Below are 10,163 nucleotides of genomic sequence, written 5' to 3' on the forward strand. Positions count from 1 at the left end.
ATTATTTAAATTTAAATGCAGAATGAATTTAGAGGCCAAACTAAGATCCAAATGACATTCCGCTTGAAAATCGGATCAGTTTTGACAAACTTATGAAAGTTTGAAGTTGGTCGAACCTTTGACCTAGCAACTTTACAAGTCAAAATTTTTGTCCGATTTGACATGATTTTTTACAGAAAAATGAAAGGTCTCAGAATCAAATTTAAAGTGCTGTTTTATACTAATTACGATATAAGGAGTTGATTAAAAGTGAAAAATTGGGATTTAAAAATTTTAATTTTCAAAATTTCAAAGGGGGGACCCTTTGGTATAAAAATCGATACCAAGATCCAGAGGGTAATTTTTTTTTTTAACGATTTAATAATATTTAAGTGCAGAATGAATTAAGAAGCCAAATCATGCTCAAAATGACATTCCGTTTAAAAATTGATGGAGTTTTGAAAAAGTTATGATAGTTTGAAGTTGGTCGAACCTTTGACCTAGCAACTTTACAAGTCAAAATTTTTGTCCGATTTGACATGATTTTTTACAGAAAAATGAAAGGTCTCAGAATCAAGTTTAAAGTGTTTTTTTTATACTAATTACGATATAAGGAATCGATTAAAAGTGAAAACTTGAGATTTAAAATTTTCAATTTTCAAAAATCCAAAGGGGGGACCCTTAGCATCAAACGCATGATTTAGAGGAAAATAATATTTTTCACAAAATTAATTAAATTTAAATGCAGAATGAATTTAGAAGCCAAATAATGATCAAAATGACATTCCGTTTAAAAATCGGTGCAGTTTTGACAAAGTTATGAAAGTTTGAAGTTGGTCATCATCCAAATGGGGACAAATTTTCTTTTAAATTTAATATTAATTTATGTTTTACTTTACAGCTTATATTTCCCTTTAAATACTTTTATTAAATTCTTAATAGTCTGCAATGAGCTTTATTCATAAATTGAGCTTTATTTTTATTCATCTTTTTTTTATAGAAATATAGATGAATGCGGCACAATGCCTTGTTAAAGCTGAGAGTTATGAATGAGTTCAGTACGATTTGCTTGGCCATACCATGGAACATCTTTTCTTAGTCCTTTGCCGATTCAAACAAAGCTTTTAAGCCGTAGAACAATGCTGAAAGTATCTGTGAAATACACTCTTTGGGTGTGAAGTGATGCACATAAAGGCAGACGATAAAAATTAGCTGGCCAAAGCGCCGCAAACTGAATCAAGTAGATAAATACAAAATGTGGTAGAGAAGTGACTGCAAAATGGTAAAGGCAACGGCAACGGCAAAGGCAATGGCAAAGGCAAAAGACAAAGCCAAAAGGCAATCCGAAAAGTAAAGTCAAAAGGGCAAAGGGTTTCGCACTCAATGGCCAAACTGGTCGGCAATGAAACGGATGGACGCTCGAGTGGCCAAACCAAGTGACAACAACGATTAATTACAGCCAAGATGCAGCAGAGTCGGACTCAGGACCTGGCCCAGACTCACATTCACAGCCGACAGCCAACAGCCAAAGGAAAAGCCAACAATGATGACTAGAGATGAGCGCGTGAATGCACAAGTTGCTGATGGATCCAAGAAAATTTGACGCTGAAAGCTTTGAATACCTAGAAAACTTTAAAACTGAAAATTTTGAAATAGATGTATTTTTTTTTCAGTGGCAATTATATAGCTAAAAATGAGCTACGCAAAAAAACTGACCTTAAAAGCTTTGAAAGCTTTAAAAATCTTTCTAACTTAAAATTTTGAAATATATGTATTTTTTTTTAGGGGCAATTATATACCTAATATGAGCTACCCTTAGGAAAAGGTTAAAAAGGCTTTTAGGCTTAAGTCTGTTGACAGCGGTCTATTTTTTTTTAAGGACAATAAAGCATTTAGCTTAAAACGTGCTACGAAATCCTATGAAATCTTCAAGTAAGCTTTTGTGCTTGCATAGTGTTGATATTGAAGAGAGAGAGAGAGAAAGGATTCCTTTATACCAAGTGCTTCCAAATCATAAGTGAGCTTTAAAAGCTTTTGTTGAATGCTTTTTGACACAAACACAAAAATATTTAATGTGCTTTTAAAAGACGACTTTTAAAATTTGTTTTGGGCTGTTTTTTCTCCTTATATTATCACATTTGTTTCTTTAGCATTTAATCAATTTAAATATTCAAGCGTTGAGCTTTAAAAAGCTTTCAAAGCTCGCTTTGGTATTTATTGAATGCTAATAAAATATATCAAGCTATTCTAATTGCCTTAATTGCAAGAATTTTATAAAAGTTTGCACACAAGAAGCTTTAATGTGCTTTCAAAGCTCTTTAAGTTTAATGTTAGTACTTTAAGCAGCCTTGTCCTATTTTATCCTTACTTGAACTTAACTGCAGTTCGTGTTTGAGTCGTGACTTGCCTCCGGCCATTTGGACAATTTGATCACGCGGTCATTTCCATTGATGATGACAGCACGGAGAGAAAATGGATGCCAAGAGCCAACATGTGAATCTTATGGCAAACAAGTCTGAGCCAAGGACGTGCAGGCAAAGTTACAGCATGCAGCAACAACAGAACAGTAACAATAACAATAACAGCAACAATAACAACAACTGTTTTGCATCTTGGCCAAAAGAACGAGACAAATATATATATATAATACATACACATGCAAAGAAAGAGAGAAGGAGAAAGACATTGAGCTGCCTAAAGCTGCAGTTGTTGTTGTTTTTGTTGTCGCCAATGCAAAAAGGAATTTAAATTTTGAATTCAAACATTTTTTTATTGGTACGAAATACGACCATTAAATGATAACAATATTGGGTAGCATAAACTTATAAACAAGGGACCGTAATCACTATAAGTTTTATTTTTAAAATCTCTCTTTAATGATTATATAATGATTTTTACAATATTCTTCAACAATAATAATTATTTTTTTATCAAAAAAATAAAACTCAAAAATAATAATTATTTTTGATCAAAAACATAAAACTCAACAATAATGATTATTTTTTTTAATAAAAAGCGTATAAAATGACAGACCTAGACTTGGATAATTCTTTAAAGCTCCGTCTTCTTGCCTCATAACTTAAAATTGATTAATTATAAAAACAATCGATATACTCTGTCTAAATTTATATTTTACTAATTTAACATGTACTAAAAGCAGTTGACCAAAAAGTATTATGGCTGAAAATTTAAATTTATATTCCAAAAAAAGTGCATTTAACTCAGAGACTAAGTGTGTTTAGAGATTTGTGATTAGTAGAAAACATGTCATAAATAATTTAAATTTAATTTGTTTAAAAACAGGGTATCTCTTGGTCGAGCATGTATTGATTTTTAATGAGCTCAGAAATATTAAAGTTAACTAATTTGTCTTGCCACCTAGCTTCTTTAAAGCTGCTAACAGCTACAAGCTTATAAATATTTTAAGTACAGGGTATCATCTAGTCAATCATGTTTATTTCCTGTTTCTCTTTTATCGCTTTGCACTTGACTTTTGCCTGTTTCTCGTGACGGAATCGCGCCTAATTTGGGACTCTGCTTACAGTAAAAGTGCTTGACATTAGAGCCAATAAGAGAAATAGACTAAATTGGAGCTGAAGTGCTGGAGAGAAGGGAGAAAGGGGGGCAAAAGGTGTACTAGAGATTTTTGCCAAGCCGCGCGACTGTAACCACAACTGCAAGTGGTTTAGACCCGGTTCTAGGCCCGTGAGGAGCCTTGCAGCTGCAGTTGCCTATTATGCGTGCTCTGCGGTCGTTGCACAGTGGGCAAAGTTACCAATTTCGCGGCACACAATTTCACCATTCGACTAAGTTGCATAATACACACTAAATCAATTATAAAACTCAGCTTAATACATAATAATCTGATAAAAATGAACTATTTTGTCGACTGGAATATTTATGAATTTTATAGAGTTACAGGAAACTAAGTAAGTTATAACAACCAGTTTAACACATAATAATCTGATAAAAATTTACTATTTTGTCGTCAGGAATATTTATGAATTTTATAGAGTTACATAAAACTAAATAAATTATAACAATCAGTTTAACACACAATAATCTGATAAAAATTAACTATTTTGTCAACTGGAATATTTATGAATTTTATAGAGTTAAATAAAACTAAATAAATTGTAAAACTCAGCTTAATACATAATAATCTGATAAGAAATAACTATTTGTGCACAGGAATATTTATAAATTTTGTGGAGTAGCTGCTGTTTATCCCATTGTGATGGATTTTTCAGTGTTCATCGGGTTTATAGTACATAAAAATCTCATGTTTAACGAAACTTAAGAATATTGTCACCAAACAATCCAAATGATTTCTCTAATTTAAAAATGTTATTTTTTATTGACTACATATTTTATTTTTATCAGTGTACGGATGGACAAAAGCGACTAAAATGAATTTTGATCAATAATTTATTGTTTTTGCTTCGCCATTTGGCTGACGGGTATAAAAAATGAAGAAACATTTTTTATTTTAAAAAATATGTAGATTAAATAGCGCTAAATCGATCATTTCTACCACTGTGCGCTAGCGGCTCAAGTGGCAGTCAACGAATGCCAATGATGATGATCAGAATGATGATGATGATGATGTTGATAATAATGTTGATAATAATGTTGATGGCGACGCCACTTTGGCTTGCTCTTGGTTTTTCCGCTGCTGATTCTATCTGCGGTTCCCCGTTTGTTCCCCTCGCTCTTTGTCTGCATTCCTGGCACTTAAAAACATTTTATGCACACCGTCAGTTTGGCTACCCCTCTTCCTCCCACTCTTCTCTTCCCTTCCCTGCCCTTTCCTTTGCTTGCTTTGTGAGCTGATCTTGATTTTCATAAGCTGCTTGGCATTCGTGTCCTTTTCTCCCTTTCCATTCACCCTTTTCCACTGCTCTTTCGCGCTGGTGTTGCTCGCATAAAGCTTTGTGGTTTCCTACAAGCAGCTTAAATAGCTTCTGCTGCTTCTGCTGCTTCTCCCGCACCTCCATCTGCTTCCTCCTGCCACCGAGCGTCTCCTTCAGGTTGCCACATTTTGCTGAGCAATGCAAATTTCAACGCATTTGTCGCACTTGCCTTAATTTATTGCCATCTCCCTCTCTTTACTTCCCTTCCTTTCTATATCCCTCCCTCTGTCGCTCTCTTCTGCCTTCAACGTCTGTTTAATTGATATTTCCCATATTACAAATTAATGCATTCTTACTTTGAGCCTCATTTTATTCATGTTTAACAATTACACTATGCTACAAAATTAAAAGTTATTTTTCTTTTATATATGTATTATCAAACCTATTTTTTTTTTACATATATGGTTTCATTATTCAAATACGGGGCTGAATACCAGTATATACAAATATTTTTCCAAGTTCCTTAAGACTTTTAAGTAAAAACTATCGCAATATTAATTCAATATTAAATATTTGCAAATCTAATGAATGAAGTTTGGTATTACTTAAAGTTGCTTAGCAGATAAAATCATTAGCTTTCAGGGAACGCAAAGCTTTTTCAAATTGATTGTGAAATTCGTGAGTAATAAGAAAAAATGCAAGCGCATCTCTGCAAAAAGGCATGCAAAAAAATGCTAATTTTAAAAATAAGTTAGTTTAAGTTACAGGGTATCTGCTAGTTAAGCAGTCTGTAAGCAATGTACAGGGTAACTGCTAGTCGATCAGTCGCCAAACTAAAGCCATTTCATTAGTAAATCTTAAGGTCAAAATAAATGATCTTAATAAATTATTGAAAATTTTGTTCGATGCTCAAGCTAGTAATTATATTGAGATAAATCACGTGACAATTATTTGAGATTTTTCAGTTGTTTTTCGGTTGTTTTTGTTGTTGTATTTTTGGGTTTTTGTAGTTGTTTTCGTTGTAGGTGACAGAGTGGCCTCTAATTAAAACGAGCTTTGCTCAGTTTTGTCACGTAATTTACTGTTGCAAATACAATGCAGATGCACACATACACATACACACACTCACATACAGATGTATTTGTATGTGTATGTGTATCTAAGAAACGCACTAATTACCCCATTGGCCATTACAAATGAAAGAGAATTGTTGCCGTCGCACTATGGCTCATTTGCGAAAAGTAGTTGGCAAAAATCTGTGGCTTTTGATATACTTTTGAAATTTGAAATATATATTCTCAACACTAAAGAAATTTGTAGCAATAAAATAACAGTTGACGTGGCACAAAAAATACCGTAAGTTAATGGTCAAACAGAAAATCTGTTTGTTTTCATAATTTCCATATACGTAATAAAAATAAAACTGGTTTGAATAAAGTTTGGTTTTACAGTTTTTTTTGTTAATATTTTTTTTTTCAATTATTCATTTCTTAAAAAGTTTTTTGTATTTTTTAATATAGTATTAAAATAAAGTCAATTAACATAAATAAAAAAGCATTTTCCTATACTTATCAATATTTAAATTTATGAAGCGTTAATCTTTATTTTTTTTATTTTTTTTATTTTATTTTATTTTATTTTATTTTTTAATTACATTAACTTTGTTGTGCAGCTCATCATCCTGAAAAAAAAAAACCTCCTCTATAATTTACTACACACGTATAACCAATTCTTGATCGAACCGTATCAAAATTGTTGTCCAACGGAAAGAAGCCAATGTTATATTTTTGTCATCTACTCTGGCTAACTGCCCCACGGTGCGGCGTTGCTGTTATTTTTGTTGGTGTTGCTGTTGTTGCTGGTGATGTTGCTGCTGCTGATGTTGCTGTAATTACTGTTGCTGCTGCCATGGCAACATTTTTGCCCAATTGCATTTAGTGGGCTGCATTAACCACGTTGATTCATTGACACACAAGCAGTGCGCGCCATTTACTAAATAATTCAATTCACACACACTCTCTCTCACACACACACACACACACACACACCTATTACAATGCCAACTAAAAAGAATAGATAATTTCTTTAGCCCTTCGATGATTCAATACACTCAATTTACAATAAAAGTTACCTCTTCTCTACAATGTTTTACATTTGCAATGTTAAAATAAATAATTTTTTTTTTTTAATATTTTGTATCTATTTATATTTTTGTGCATATACTTACCATGACAGCTAAATGATATAGTGGACCGATTTAAACGAACTTCGGTCAGGATGTACAAATCTAAGTAAAATGCATATTCTATCAGTTTGGTTACGATATCTCAAAAAACAACAAACTTTTTCATACTAAGACTTAATTTTTGATTCAGCGTCTCTATTGCAGCTATATAATATAGTGCACCGATTTTAACCAAACTTGGTCAGGATATATAATACCAGCCCAGATGCATATGCAGATGGTTCTGATAATTCAACAAATAAAAAACTTTTTCATACTACATTTTCGATGTATCGTTCCTATGGCAGCTATATGATAGAGTGGTCCTATACAAAAATAAAAACAAACTTGATCTGCCTATGGTATCCAGGAACCTACATACCAAGTTTGAAGTCTCTAGCTCTTATGGTCTCTGAGATCGACGCGTTCAAACAGACGGACAGACAGACAGACAGACGGACAGACAGACAGACGGACATGGCTCAATCGACTCGGCTGTTGATTCTGATCAAGAATATATACTTTTGGGGGTTTGCCACGCCCCCTTCTGCCTGTTACATACATTCTGCAAAACACATTATACCCGTTTTTGCCCATTTTCAATGGGCTCAGGGTAAAAAATATTGAGCTTAAATATACCAAAAATATTGTTATTCTCATTTATAAATTTAACTTTTGCTTGGACTTTTTAGCTTAGGTCATCAAGTCTAGAAAGCGTTCCTAGGAAAGAACTAAACAGAAAAATCAATCTATTAGCTGTTTTGTTTTTAATTAAACTCCTCAGGAAGCTGTAACACCCTGTGTGAGGGAATACAAAAATGAATAACATTTCCGGCATCAATATATTTTATAACAATTGCAATTTTTCTCTTTGTTTATCGTTTGCCTGTATACGCTTGTCTCCTGTTTCCATTCTCCATTTATTGTGGTTTACAATTTTTTTTTTATTGGTTGCTTATCTGTTTTCATATTCGGTTTCTATTTTTATTTCTGTTTTCTGTTTTCTGCTTTTTGTTTCTCTTCCGCACGTAACTTCCAATCAAAATTGCTTGCAAAATTACTAGAATATCCAATTATTTTTGCTATTCCATGACGTTAATAGGATAAAAATGCGAAAATTATTATGTAATATGTCACACATTTTGTCGCTGCACAAACTATGGCATTTAATGTCCATGCGGAAATACACAAGTTCCGTTTTGGTTGGACTTTGATATACCCGGCCAATCAATACGTCTGGGATTATTTATAATTAGCCGATTTTGTAATCAAAACAATGGATTTTGACGGCTTTAATTACAATCGCTTGAGCTTTTAGGCAAATTTAATTGCATTCAGTTAATGCTTTTAATCCTGTTTAATGGAAGTTGAAGTGTAATGCAAATTGCAGATGTAAATTCAATGGTGTAGATTCAATTAATAGCAAACTTGATGTTTTGAGTATTAGCTTAGACTTAAAGCTTTAAATTTACCAAATAAGTTGATGTTTTCACCTTAAAATTGTTTCATATATGTTTTTTACTAATCAATAACCATTTAGTAGAGAGTAACATGTTCTTGAAGTTTTTGCTGAGCTTTATTTGTAAAATATATTAAACATTTTTAGTCACTTCCAAAGTATCTTAAAATTATATTTTTTTTTTATTGACAAGTTAATGATATTTGTGTTAAAAACTGAGTTTCAAAATTTATGAGTCTTAGAAAGTGGAAATGTTAAAAGCATTAACTTCACTTTAGAGTTTTATGTAAAAATTATAGATTTTAATAAAAATTAAGAACAATTTGGAATAACAATAAAATACAAAAAATGTATTGTTTAAAATTCGAGTTAAACTGAATTTTCAAATATTTTTTGACGATATCCGTTTATGATCATTAGAAATGCACTACAATATACCCGAAGTGTTGGTAAGGTACGGGTATTAGGTGCACTGTGGATGGTGTGTATGTGAACTGGAAGTATAGAGAGGAAAGTATAGAGAGGCAAGGGGACAACCACAAGGAATAGAAAGTAGTAAAAATAGATTCACTTGAGCAACAATTCATTGTGAGCATTTCTCACTTTCTTTCTGTTTTTCTAGCATTTTCTCTCTTCCTTTAACTGTCTGTCAAATAGAAATTGACACTTTTGAGCGTAGTGATGTGTAAATGTGTGGGTGCAGGTGTGTGTGTGTGTGTGTGTGTGTGTGTGTATGTGTATGATGACCAGGATGTCATCTAGGCTGTGCTCCATTATACAGCATAATTTATGATGTTGCGCGCGCACGATCATTAAACTTTTATAAAATGCATGGCAGAGAAGTGCAACACACTCACACACACACATACGCACATAAATATGTATATAAATATATATATATATATATGTATATATACAGTGGCTCACAGCTTAATTGACCCACTACATTTTTTAGTTATATTTTAACTATGTTTTATATTCAAATATATGTATGTATTTCTCTAGTTAAATATAAAACAAAAAAAATATATAAAATAATATTTCTTACAAATTAAAATTTTAAATAAACAACTAAAATTATACATAAATCCGATTAAAATCTAAAAGAAAACCAACAAAAATTTAAAAAAGTTGTATAAACAAAAAATGTAAAATAATTTTAAATATAATAACATGTATAAAAAGTACAACGCAATCAGATTTAATATTTTATTTATAACTGCTTTTTAGTATATGAATAAAATGTATTCAAAAAATGTTGTAATACGTTATATTACGTAAATGTAGTGGGTCAAATAAGCTGCGAGCCACTGTGTGTAGTGTGAGTGAGCAAGAGAGAATTATAGTTGAGGGCATTTGCATTTGACATTTAAATTGGGCATGCACTTTTGTGCAAGTTTTTGAAGAGATTTCTCATATTGCATACACGCATTTTGTGTGGCTAACGAGCCACGCCTACTGCCTCCCCACCGCCAACACTACACACACTCACACACACACGCACACACACGCACACACACGCACACACACCTATATTTGCCTGTGTGTGTGCGTGTTTAACATGGCCATCATTTATCATACGCATGACACTATTATGGCTACTTAAGTGCACAACAGCCCAAGTAATAACGAGCAGAATTCGACCTCC

This window comes from Drosophila innubila, chromosome X (genome assembly GCF_004354385.1).
Source record: "Drosophila innubila isolate TH190305 chromosome X, UK_Dinn_1.0, whole genome shotgun sequence".
Taxonomy (NCBI): domain Eukaryota; kingdom Metazoa; phylum Arthropoda; class Insecta; order Diptera; family Drosophilidae; genus Drosophila; species Drosophila innubila.